General features: G+C 46.9%; 1 protein-coding gene across 4 annotated transcripts in view; it reads right to left on the bottom strand.

Annotated features, from left to right (window-relative positions):
• The window catches only part of adam11 (ADAM metallopeptidase domain 11), a 256,822-nt gene that overhangs the window by 53,438 nt on the left and 190,785 nt on the right, over window positions 1-12,599 (bottom strand). The gene's annotated exons all lie outside the window — the stretch shown is intronic.

The following is a 12,599-nucleotide window of genomic DNA, read 5'->3' as shown; positions in this document are numbered from 1 at the left end:
CTCAGCCTTTTGATTGAGACCAGACTGGACAGAAAGAACTGAATTTCAATATTTGGTGGGGATTTCTCGGCCGAATTCCCGACTCTCCGCGAATTCAGAATTAAACCAGCCTTGGATGGAGAGAGGGGAAATGGGCCCACGGTGTGAGTAGATTATAAAGGACCACGTCGGTTTTCCCCTGCCTCATGGTCCAAAGTGGTTTGGTCACTCGCCTATGGTCGGGTAAGATCGTTCGACGAAATCAAAGATCAGTCTGGCGGATTCGAAAACTTAATTTCAGTCGATGTAGGTACGGTTAAGGTCTTTAACGGGAATTGAGGGAATATCAAACGATAATTCAATTCCGTGCATGTGGGTTGAAAATTAAAATTGGTTGTATTGAATTACACTTTAATTCAGTTAAGTTCTTTAATGGGTTGAGGGAATGTCACAGACAATTCAGTTAAGACCACTGAGGGAATGTTCTGGAGACAAGTCAATGCCGTACAATTAGAATTGACTAAAGTTGGATTTTGTTAGAGGGAGATATGTCTTATGAGTTAAAAATAAAGTTGGGAGATGAATGGCCACTAGGGGGAACCAAAGACTTGGAAAAGTCGGGGCAGTATCGGAGAAAAATTGGATGCTCCAGGATTGTTAAATTTACTTTATATTTTGGGAGAGAAGTTACCTTTTCTTCGAGTTTTATTTACAGTTTTGAAGAAGGGAAAAGTGAAAGCCCCCTTCTTTATATTGTGTTTTCTTGGCAAATTCAAACTTACTGTCTCGTTGGTTGAAATGAATGAAAGTATAATGATTGAAATCCTTTCGTTTGAGTGGAGATCTCGGTGGATGAATGAGTGTGTGTGTTTAATAAGAAGTTGTGAACTTCCTCGAGTATACCTAGTTTTTAAAATGTTGTGTCTTGCAAAATGAAGTTGCACATCAGTTAGGAGGTATACAGGGGCAGTGAAAGTGAGATTTAAAATGCGCTAAGTATTTGAAAGTTCTTTAGAAAATCAGTAATAATGATTAACATTGTGGAAGTTGTTTAGAACACAAGTCTCGGGGAGTAAACAAAAAGCAAAATCAAAATGTATAAATTGGGATTTGTAAATGATTAGTTGAACTCGGCATAGTCTTGGCTGCTCAAAAAAAATTGAAATGCGAAGACCAGGCATTTGGGCGGGGTGCATTGGCTCCTTTGTTAGAGGCAGCCATGATGTACCTACATTAAAAAAAAATTTGTTCTTTGCTCCAAAATTTGTAGAGATTTCAGTATTTTCTCTGTAAACACGCTGCACATCAAATTTAAGATTGGGGGATTTTTCATACAGCAAAGGTTATGAATTTTTAACTTTATTTTACGATTACACAGGGGAAAAGGAAGATCCCAGTAGAAAGGAAGAAGGCCATTTTAGAGATGCCCAAACCCAAAAACCGTAGGAGAGGCATTGTGGCAGTAAGGGGCTAGAAACACAGGGACCAATGAGACTAGTATTAGGAGGTAGTTGGTGGAAGTGATATAGCACAGCTCCACTGGGTCCTAGTGCCCGCCAAGTTGCAAGAAAGTCACTAGCAAGAAGAAATGAAGTTTAGAATGTAAACTACATTGAGACAGAGTTTTAGGGAATAAAGATATGGGACCGGAGCTTAGGTTAGGAGTATTACTTGCAGTATCAGGAAATGAGAATCTGATGGCAGGGAAAGATTAATAAAAATAGATGCAGAAATAAAAAAAATTAAGATATTAAAACCAATTGATAATGTAAAGGAAATAAGGAAAGCAAACCTAGCAATAGAAAGAATGACACAGGGTTAATCAGCACACAATTCCAGCACACAATCCAGGGAGACGATACAGGCCGTAATAGAAATAGCCCTTGACCCGAGGTGCCAAATGCGAGCTGGAGATAATGATCAAAGAGTTAGAACAGCAGGGAAAAGACAGCAGTTACCTTTGGCACTAAACATTACGTATACTGTAAATTGCCACAAGGATATGTTAATTCCCCAAACCACTTTCAGGCTTTAGTATATGAGCCGATTAAAGATGATTTGGCTTTAGTATATATTGATGATGTGGTAATTAGAGATGATGATCAGGGTGACACATGTTGAAAGATTGACCAAAACTATTGAAACACTAAATGAAGCAGGATTTAAGATAGGGTTAAAGAAATGCCAGATTGGCAGGAGCGAAGTCGACTATCTAGGGTATTCAGTGTCAAGGGCAGGTGGGGAAGCCAGTGTTGGGATGAGAGAGAAAGCTGCGAGAATCGCAGCGCCCGTTTCACGAAACGGGGTTTAGCAAACCATGGGAATTTTGGGGTACTTGAGATCAGTAGTGGAAGACTTTAGTCTTTATGCTAGACCCATTTATGAAATTTTGAAAGGGGATTTTAGGTGGACCAGTCAAGCACAGAGGCGTTTAGACCAGTTAAAACCAGCAGTAGCAACATCCGGGCCATTAGAGGAGAGACATGAATAGGACGAGTTGAGCATTAAATTTGATCTGTACGCAAATGGATATGGTATGGTGCTTGCTAATCATACTACTCAGACACCTATCAAACATTGACAGGAAATTGGGCAAGGGCTGAACAAAAGTTTTCGGACATTGCAAAGTGTCTGGCAGCCATAACAAAAAGGATAGCAGAGATTAAAAATTTATCAGCCGGGCAGAAAATTTATGTCACAACTGAATTTTAGAATTGACAGAGTTGACCAAGAGACAGGGTTGTCCGCAAGGTGCGAATACAGCTCGATGGGAAAGATGGGAAATCATTCTTTTAAACCCTGCCTTAATGTTTATTCACAACATTAAAAAGGGACAGAAACTTGATAAATCAGTTAGCAGAACAGAGTTGGGAAATGCTTGGGTGGTATATATGGATGGTAGTAAAGTTAAGAAGGACGAAGAACAAGCCAGATGGGCATCCATTTTAAAAAAAAAAATCAGGGAAGAAAATGGTGGAGAAACAGGGAGTAAAGAAACAGGGAGTAGCATAGAAAAAAACTGAGACACCAATGGAAGAATGGTCACTAGAGTATGCAGGCCATCCTTTTCCTAGGAGCAGCAAAAGCAATTTGTACTTTTTAATCAAAGCTGATAGCAGCACGGGGGACATTGAATTAGAAAATCAGTGGCATCTGGAGTAAAGGAATTATATCAGAACTAAAACATCCGACCCAATTCAAGAGTAACAGGGGGATTATTATAATCCATAAGCAACCTATCTGCAGCAAACAAAGAAACTTAATCAGTAAGGAGTTGAGAATATGGGATGATAGGTCACGGGCTGTTATTAATGGACCCCAGTTTAAAATGATTGATTGTCAACATAATGAAACATCATGTCAAGGATGTGGCACATTTTGTAGCCCAGTAGTTTGGACAAGGAGTAATCATATGAGACCTGGGAGAATGGCAGAGATAGAGCAGTCAGGTGAGTTGATATTGCATTTAGAACAACAGAAATGGGGAAATGCTTCAGCTCCCAGGGAAATTTGGGGAATTCAGTTTGTCATGATTGTTTTGTGAAATATCAGGCAACACTGATGATTAAAGCTTGTGACCACATGATAGCTTTTGACCATGGGATGGTGTGATAATGATAAATTGTAATTACTGCAGAGAAAACCAAGCTGCGACAGAGTGATTGGGAAAGGATGTGCAGGATTGTGAAGACGTGACAAACTTGTGGTACCAATTAGTGAGGAATTACGTCGTTTCAGAGATGTTGGGATGACCCGGGGACGTAAAATTAGCCTAACAATGTTTAGTGACTGTATCACTGCAATGATGCCGTGCCACAGGATAGATCATATCCCCAAACCGCTCGGACAAGGGAAAAGGAATGTTTGGTTGTGAGTGGCAGGGGATTACTGCACTTACTAGTATTATATAATCAGTGGAGTGGGATGCCAGGGAATTGAAACCTGTTAGCAGCATCGATAGGACAGATGATAAAGTGAAAATGTCATGGTTGTAAATTACTTTCATAAAAATCCAGTTGTAATCAAAATTAAAGGAATTAAAGTAAATGCAGTAGCAATATCCAACATGTATCAGGGAAAGTTTCGACCCGCTTGGATCACTGAGTTAGCAAAAGAGGAGTTTGAGATTCTTCGAGTCTCACTCAGGGGTGCAACGATAGGAGGAGGAGGCTTAACAGGCCTTAATCATATGATGTACGTCAAGGATGAGAAAAAAAAAAGGGAATTGAATGGAAATCCGGTGTCCTGGAGAGGGCACTTCTGGAACATCCTAACAAGAATAGAAAGATACAAGTTAAGAAATCGGGCCCTCTCCGCCTTTGACCTGTTCATTTGGTTTTCAGATGAAGCAAAAATAACACAGACGAAGAACGAGAACGACACTCCAGAGAAGAATGTTTTAGACAGTATGGGGGGGGGGGGGGATATTAATGATACAATTGGCTACATATTTGAGGGAATTAAATGACAAGAGCCCGGAAGAAAAACCTTACGGGTTAGAAACAAATCAAAATATCAAACTATTACTGAAGAGTGAAACCTCCGGTCAGACATCTTGAACTGGACATTAGCTGATGGATGATCTGTGGTCTCCACGGGGTATGTACTACACGGTGGAGTGATTCAGGGTCTCGGCAGACAGCCACGACTGACGAGGAACCCCCGCATTTTAAATGCCGATAGTTTAGGAATTTTGGCAGCTTGATGCCACAGTGGGAAATTTGTAACCAATGCAGCAAACAATATTGCATTGGAGAGTGTAATAGTTATTACGGATGAAATCTCCTGTAAGTGTTAGGGGCTGTTATGTATTCAATTGGGTTGTAACCCCAAAAGTTGACTGTATTAAATGTGCAAGTGGTGTTATTGCAAAGTAAAAAAACAAACAAACAAATAATGGCAAGTATACACTCCATGATGTAAGGAAAATGATAATGGACAAAAGGGATTTGAAGAAAACGGAGTATTGTCTCATGTAAACAGGGGCTGGCAGACTACATGGTTCAGTACAATGTTAGACGTTAGTGTGAGGAAGTCAGGAATAAAAACAGGATTGATTAAAGCTTCTGCAATTCATAAAGCAAGATAATCAGTGGATAGTACATGATGTCATAATTTACCATTCCAATGAGACACAGAAAGCACTTCCAAAAAAAATACCAGTGAGGGATAAGAACCTTTTTGGTTGCTGATGGACTGAGTTGTGTGCTGTTCCTAAGGGACATGAGGAAGCTTCTACAGTGCTGCTACCCCAAAGCAGTCAGATGCCTTGGAGGTAGTGGAACACACGGATATAGCTATTGTGTTACCTTCCTGAGTAGCGACAGCTGGGGTTCACGGTGATTGGACTTGAGGAAAGAACAATACAAAGAGTCTATCGCCACTGGTCTGCGGGATGGATGAATTTACAGTTAATTTCCGTGCACAGTTTACAAATCATGACATGTACATACACACATGACAAGGATCGGGGATAGCTGCTAGTCAGTACAACTAGAAGGGGGATATAAATCCTAAAGCAGGATTCAGCTCAGAGTCAGCTCTCAGAGCTCGGTCATGGGTTTTACCTGATGCATGGATTGATAATACTTGTTATTATAATTGTATATTGTATAATCATTTGGATGCCTTAATATGTGTTGTAAGATGACTATGGCTTGGATGATGCCGATAGACTCGGCCCATCACCACTCACCAAGATGACATCCCGTTACTGGCGACCATCAAACCAGAAGGAACCCGGACGGAGAGCCAGTGGCTGTAAAAATGTGACGAGGTGTTTATGTACGGAATGTAATAAATTGTGGGACGGTCTTTCAGGCCAGACATTGATGCAGGTTATTAACCCGGGGATGTTTATAATGGACACTGGGAGTTGTATGCCTAACCAAAATCCGAATTTGGACCAAGACAGCAACAGGAATATTGTTGGTCTGGCGAATTGTTAGCACACTTTTTGACCATTATGGGGAATACCTACCCAAACATTTCTCTAGCAATAGAGGCCCTCGTGGCAGAGGTGAAAGAAAATATAACATGTCTGTTCTCCACCTGTACTGAACGGAGGAGTAGCGTAACCCAGACGGCAGGCCAATGAACCTGCCACAAAGTTCCGTTGTCGGCGGGTAGCGAAAGGGAATGTTGGTTAGGAGGCGGCATAGGCGTTATCATAGAATGATAAAAGGAGAGAATGAGGAGTTGAACTAAAGAAAAAGCATTAGGCTGGGATGACCAGTTAGGATAGTGTAGAAGTATACCCTAATATAGGAAAGCAGAGAAATAGGATAAGGCATTATAGACATGTGGCATTATCAGGTATTACGGTACCTGAGAGGCTGAAGTGCCATTGGTTAAACCTAGGGGTTTTACCGTTGGCTATAGAGTATGGTAGCTCCACCCTGATAGGCGGGGTATAAGAACCCATGCCGTCTCAGCAGCCCTCATTCTGTACCTGAGCTGCCGGGGAACACTTCTAGCTTATTAAAGCCTTCAGTTGTACTACAACCTCATTGTAGTAGTTATTGATCGTGCATCAATTTAATAAGCTAGATTTAAGTAGAAAGGATGGACCTCCGAATCAAGCCGGAGTGTCTGCAACTCAGTCCCCACGCGGCGAACTCAGCGGCGATCTTTAAGCACTGGCTGGCGTGTTTTAAAGGCTACCTGGAGACAGCTGAAGGCACACCCTCGGGGGAGCAGAAATTGCTCGTCCTGCACTCAAGGGTAAGCCCAGAGATCTACACCCTTATCAAGGAGGCGGAAGATTTTGATGCAGCAATCAAACTTTTAAAAGGACACTATATTCGCCCAGTAAATCAGGTCTACGCTCGTCACCTGCTTGCAACAAGATGACAAAACCCCGAGGAACCATTGGAGGAATTCTACCGCGCGCTATTGGTGCTGGGCAGAAGCTGTGGCTGCCCGCAAGTTTCGGCGAGCGAGCACACGGAACTTCTAGTCCGGGACGCCTTTGTAGCAGGTATGAGCTCCTTCAGAAATCCGCCAGCGTCTTTTAGAGAAAGACACCCTGGGACTTAGGGAGGCACGGGCCCTTGCAGGGTCCATGGACGTTGCCTCCAAGAACGCCCGATCCTACGTGCCCGACCGCGCCGCGGCCCCCTGGGCAGCATGGATTCCCGCAGCGGCCGCCCCAGAGACCTTCTCCGCTTCCCCGCAGGCCTGCGCTGTAAGGCGGCCTGCCAACCCCAATGGACCCCGCAGCTTCTTTTGCAGGCAGGGAAAACACCCCCGCCAGCGCTGCCCGGCCCGCATATCCATCTGCAGGGGGTGCGGCAAAAAAGGACATTTCGTGGGAGTCTGCCAGGCACAAGCGGTGGCCGCGGTCTCCCGCGGCGACTCCGGACCGCCACAGCGAACTTCTCCCGGGGCCCCGGGCGGCCACCGCCACCCCCGTATCCCAGGCCAACGTGCGGACCCCGGGCGCCGCCATCTTGTCCCTCGGACACCACGCTGGACGGATGGGCGCCGCCATTTTGTCCACCCCCGACCACCATGTGCGACCAATGGGAGACGCCATCTTGGATGCCCCAGGACCCCAGCTCGGCCGACCACGCACTGCCTGAACGAAATCCACAACTACTGCATCTGGCCTCGGTGACCCTGGACCAAACTCGACCTCGAACACTCTCAACAGCAACGACAACCGTCTTCATCAACGGCCATGAGACGTCCTGCCTGATCGACTCTGGGAGCACGGAGAGCTTTATACACCCTGACACGCTAAGGCGCTGTTCACTCTTTATCCACCCTGTTAATCAAAGAATCTCCATAGCCTCCGGTTCTCACTCTGTAGAGATAAAGGGGTTCTGTTTAGCAAACCTCACAGTCCAGGGAAGGGAATTCAAAAATTTCCGCCTTTACGTTCTTCCCCACCTCTGCGCGGCTACACTCCTGGGTTTAGACTTCCAGTGTAACCTGCAAAGTCTGACCTTCCAATTCGTCGGCCGTATACCCCCTTTACTGTCTGCGGCCTCGCGACCCTTAAGGTCGACCCGCCTTCCCTGGTTGCGAACCTCACCCCGGATTGCAAACTTGTCGCCACCAGGAGCAGACGGTACAGTGCCCAGGATCGGATCTTTATTAGGTCAGAGGTCGAAAGGTTACTGAGGGAAGGGGTCATTGAAGCCAGCAACAGTCTCTGGAGAGCTCAAGTAGTGGTGGTAAAGACCGGGGAGAAGCATAGGATGGTCATCGACTACAGTCAGACCATCAACAGGTGTACTCAGCTGGACGCGTACCCTCTCCCCCGCATGTCCGACCTCGTAAACAGGATCACGCATTATAAGGCCTTCTCCACGGTGGACCTCAAGTCCGCCTACCACCAGCTACCCCTCCGTACTAGTGACCGCAAATACACTGCTTTCGAGGCAGACGGGTGGCTCTAAGGGTTCCCTTCGGTGTCACTAACTGGGTCTCGGTCTTCCAGCGCGAGATGGACCGAATGGTTGACCGGTACGGTCTACGGGCAACGTTCCCGTATCTCGATAATGTTACCATCTGCAGACACGACCAGCAGGACCACGGCACCAACCTCCGAAAATTTCTCCAGACTGCTAAAATCCTTACCCTAACATACAATAAGGATAAATGCGTGTTTAGCACCGACCGCCTCGCCATCCTCGGCTACGTAGTGCGAAATGGAGTTATAGATCCCGACCCTGAACGCATGCGCCCCCTTATGAAGTTCCCCCTCCCTCACTGCCTCAAGGCCCTGAAGCGCTGCCTAGGGTTTTTTAGTTACTACCCTCAGTGGGTCCCCAACTATGCAGACAAAGCCCGTCCCCTGATCCAATCCACAACTTTCTCCCTGTCGATAGAGGCCCGCCAGGCCTTGAGCCGCATCAAAGCAGACATTGCAAAGACCACGATGCACGCCATCGACGAGTCCCTCCCCTTCCAGGTCGAGTGCGATGCGTCCGACGTAGCTCTGGCGGCCACCCTCAACCAAGCGGGCAGACCCGTAGCCTTCTTCTCCCGTACCCTCCATGCTTCCGAAATTCGCCACTCCTCAGTCGAGAAGAAGGCCCAGGCCATAGTAGAAGCTGTGCGACATTGGAGACACTACCTGGCCGGCAGGAGATTCACTCTCCTCGCTGACCAATGGTCGGTGGCATTCACGTTCGATAATGCACAGCGGGCCAAGATAAAAAACGACAAGATCTTGAGGTGGAGGATCGAACTCTCCACCTACAACTACGAGATCTTGTACCATCCCGGGAAGCTAAACAAGCCTCCTGACGCCCTGTCCCGCGGCACATGTGCCACCGCACAAGTGGACCGCCTCCGAGCCCTCCACGAGGACCTCTGCCACCCGGGGGTCACTCGCTTTTTCCATTTCGTTAAGACCCGCAACCTGCCCTACTCCAGCGAGGAGGTCAGGACGGCCACCAGGGACTGCCAAATCTGCGCAGAGTGCAAACCGCATTTCTACCGGCCAGAGAGAGCGCACCTGATTAAGGCTTCACGTCCCTGTGAACGCCTCAGCATGGACTTCAAAGGCCTCCTCCCCTCCACCGACCGCAACACGTATTTCCTGGACGTGATTGACGAGTACTCCCGGTTCCCATTCGCCATCCCCTGCCCGACATGACCGCAACCACCGTCATCAAGGCCCTCCATAGAATCTTTGCACTGTTAATCTTTCACCCCCTGTTAAAAAAGAGTCCGGCGGGGGTGGTGGTCAGCAACTACAAAATGTAACAACATGGTATAATCAGATATGGAGGTACCGTGATACCTCCTTACAGTGTTTAGTGATTATTTACAAGCATGTCAGACATGTATATTCAGTGTTTAATATTTATAGATCAGTTAAAATGTTGAAATCAGTCAATCGTGTGACCTGGTCGTCCTCTGCGATCGTCTGAGCCTCGGTGGTGACTCCGGTGGGGGCTTGGGCGTCTGCAACTCCGGGAGCGTGGCTTCGATCTCCATGGCAGCTTCGTCACCCCTAGACGGTTTCCCCGCTTACATACCCAGTGATAGGGGGTTCTCCTTTATGAGCGCCGAACTGCGTCAATTCCTGCTCAGCAAGGGCATCGCCTCGAGCAGGACGACCAGTTACAACCCCCGGGGAAACGGACAGGTAGAGAGGGAGAACGGAACGGTCTGGAAGACCGTTCTACTGGCCCTACAGTCCAGGAACCTCCCAGTCTCCCGCTGGCAAGAAGTCCTCCTGGAGGCCCTCCACTCCATCCGGTCACTGCTTTGTACGACCACCAATCAGGCACCTCACGAACGTGTCCTTGTCTTTCCCAGGAAGTCCTCCTCCGGGACCTCGCTCCCGACTTGGCTGGCAACACCCGGACCCATCCTGCTCCGAAAACACGTGCGGGTGCACAAGTCGGACCCGTTGGTCGAGAGAGTCCATCTGCTACACGCTAACCCCAATACGCCCATGTGGCGATCCCTGACGGCCGCCAAGATACGATCTCCCTACGGGACCTGGCACCTGCCGGAACCCCACGTACATCCCAGCCACCAGTCCCCCCCCACCCCCCCCACCTCCACCACAGCACCTTACAGGAGGATCAGTCCTCCTGCCGCCCCTGCCTAGGCCCTCCCAACCACCGAAGCGCCGTCTAGGGGTGACGAAGCTGCCATGGAGATCGAAGCCACGCTCCCGGAGTTGCAGACGCCCAAGCCCCCACCGGAGTCACCACCGAGGCTCAGACGATCGCAGAGGACGACCAGGTCACACGATTGACTGATTTCAACATTTTAACTGATCTATAAATATTAAACACTGAATATACATGTCTGACATGCTTGTAAATAATCACTAAACACTGTAAGGAGGTATCACGGTACCTCCATATCTGATTATACCATGTTGTTACATTTTGTAGTTGCTGACCACCACCCCCGCCGGACTCTTTTTTAACAGGGGGTGAATGTGGTATTATCAGGTATTACGGTACCTGAGAGACTGAAGTGCCATTGGTTAAACCTAGGGGTTTTACCATTGGCTGTAGAGCATGGTAGCTCTGTCCCAGCAGCCCTCATTCTGTACCTGAGCTGCTGGGGAACAGTTCTAGCTTATTAAAGCCTTCAGTTGTACTACAACCTCGTTTTAGTAGTTATTGATCGTGCATCAAGACATTAATTCGGGTTGCAGGGAGTGAACAAAGAGATGGGCAAAGCATGGCGAGAGGGGGATGGGAAGCTATTAGGGCCGGTTCTTTGCACAAAGAATGCTGCAAAGAATGCTGGGAGAAAGAGGTCCAAGGGATAGGAATGTGTAATTGGCCTATCGGGATCAGTGACAGTGAAGGTTAGATTATTTGGCCAGGTCAAGGAATGTGGGAAAAGGGCCTATAAGAATCTTGTATTCGTGTATGTGGAACTTGATACTGCATGTATGTATATGAGAACAAATGTTTTGCCTCCTTTTGTCTGGCTCGCTCTGGAAGTTTCAAGGAACATGTTGTCTCCTGCCTTTTTATCAGAGTGAGTGGAGCTTGCAAGCCGGGTGAACAAAATTAAAATAATATCTATAATCCGAACTCAGTCTTTTGTTTGAGACCAGACTGGACAGAAAGAACTGAATTTTAACACTGCTGTACTGGAGCGAGCCTTGGATTGTGTATCAGCGACACATATGAGCAATGGGGAAATTCCATCAGCAAAGCCTCCGCCCACCCTCCAGATTCAGTGTGATGACTGTCACACAAACGCTAGTGTCCTCGAAGCCAGTTTCACATGTATTCTGGCAAAACTCCTGTAAAATCAACTTAGAAGGACTGGCCACTGTGTCCAGGCCCAAAACTGCACAAAGATCTGTGGGTCAAGAATCGGCCTGTTCAGTCACATGGAAACCAGTGCAGAAACACAAGACCCTGAGTATAGACATCACCCTCGAATCGAGGGACAGGTGACGACAACTAGCCTCAGAATAGCCCAACACATGCTTGACATGACACCATGGTTCATGTCCCCTTTTGGTTTGGAAGAGATACATTGGTCAAACATTTCCTGATCGATAGTTTGTTATGCCAACATTCTAAAATCATTTTGCGCTGAGTCTTCACAAAATTGGGGAAAGAACTGAGGAGCCGGGACCAATCAAATGGCTTTCACAAAGAACGGGCACAGGCAAACTCAGCCCAACCTGCTCTCCTCTGGATTAGCACAATCTTTACCAGAATGTTCGCTGCATACAATTGATTTAACCATGGTACTATTATTATTTCAGAGGGCAGTTAAGGATCAACCACATTGCTGTGGGTCTGGAGTCACATATAAGCCAGTGTGGTAGTACCAGGTATTGCGGTACCTAAGAGGCTGATGACCATTGGTTAGACCCAGGAGTCTACCATTGGCTGTTGTTACATAGCTCCGCCTGTATAAGAAATGGTGCCATCCCAGCAGCCTTCACTTTCTGTACCGAAGCTGCTGGGGAACAAGTTCTAGTAGATTAAAGCCTTCAGTTATGAAATCACTTCGTCTTGAGTGTAATTGATCATGCATCAGCCAGACTGGGTAAAGATGGAAGACTTCCTTTCCTAAAGGGCATGAGTGAACCAGATGGGTTTTTACAACAATTGATGATAGTCTGTGATGGAGACCATGAAACTAACATTAATTTCCAGATTTTTCAT

Source organism: Scyliorhinus torazame, chromosome 21, assembly GCF_047496885.1.
Source record: "Scyliorhinus torazame isolate Kashiwa2021f chromosome 21, sScyTor2.1, whole genome shotgun sequence".
In the NCBI taxonomy this organism is placed as follows: Eukaryota; Metazoa; Chordata; class Chondrichthyes; order Carcharhiniformes; family Scyliorhinidae; genus Scyliorhinus; species Scyliorhinus torazame.
The sequence above is the reverse complement of the archived record's forward strand: the minus strand, read 5'-3'. Positions and strand labels throughout refer to the sequence as shown.